The sequence below is a fragment of the Temnothorax curvispinosus genome, unplaced genomic scaffold (assembly GCF_003070985.1).
Source record: "Temnothorax curvispinosus isolate PA1 unplaced genomic scaffold, ASM307098v1 QBEX01012409.1, whole genome shotgun sequence".
In the NCBI taxonomy this organism is placed as follows: domain Eukaryota; kingdom Metazoa; phylum Arthropoda; class Insecta; order Hymenoptera; family Formicidae; genus Temnothorax; species Temnothorax curvispinosus.
In genome coordinates, this window is record NW_020222189.1 from 2456 (window position 1) to 3350 (window position 895).

Consider the following 895-nt stretch of genomic DNA (forward strand, 5'->3'; position numbering starts at 1 on the left):
ATTGCGGTGTCGATTACGCCGGACCATTGATGCTCCGAGAAGGCAAGCGACGTAATGCCCGACTCGGCAAAGCATACGTATCGATATTTGTTTGCTTTTCCACTAAAGCAGTTCACATTGAGTTGGTCAGTGATTTAACATCGAACGCGTTTATCGGAGCGCTTAAACGTTTCTCAGCCCGTAAAGGCAAACCCGCATGCATGTATTCGGATAATGGAACCACGTTCGTGGGGGCCCAGGGGCAGTTGAAAGAAGTTTTCGAGTTTTTCAACGACAACCAGACACAATCCGAAATTCGACACTTTTTACGAGACCAAAACACATCTTAGAACTTTATTCCTCCCAACGCCCCGCATGTCGGAGGGCTATGGGAAGCCGCGGTTAAATCCGCAAAATACCACTTAAATCGTATCGTTGGGAAAGCGCATCTAACTTTCGAGGAGATGTCAACAGTATTATATGAAATAGAAGCGATCCTAAACTCGCAGCTGATTACGCCTTTGAGCGAAGACCCGAACAACCTAGCTTGTTTAACCCCGGGTTACTTTTTAGTTGGCACCCCCCTGAATAGTTTCCCTTACGAAAAATTGAACAATGTCAACGAGAATCGACTGCTCCGATGGCAGAGAGTGGAGCAGTTAAGGCAACATTTTTGGAGCAGTTGGTTTTCCGAATACCTCCACTCCATGGTGTAAGAATTACATGGTGTGCTCAATTGCCTGGGGGGATTCGGGTAATGACGTCACTCGTGTCGAATTGTGTAAACAGAGTAGCCAACGTCTAGAAGTAAAACATTTTTGGTGTTGTAATATTGGCACATGTTCATGCATCGTGACTATAGGACTCTAATCGTCACACTCATGCCGCTTATGCCACTCAGAAGTACGGTACATTG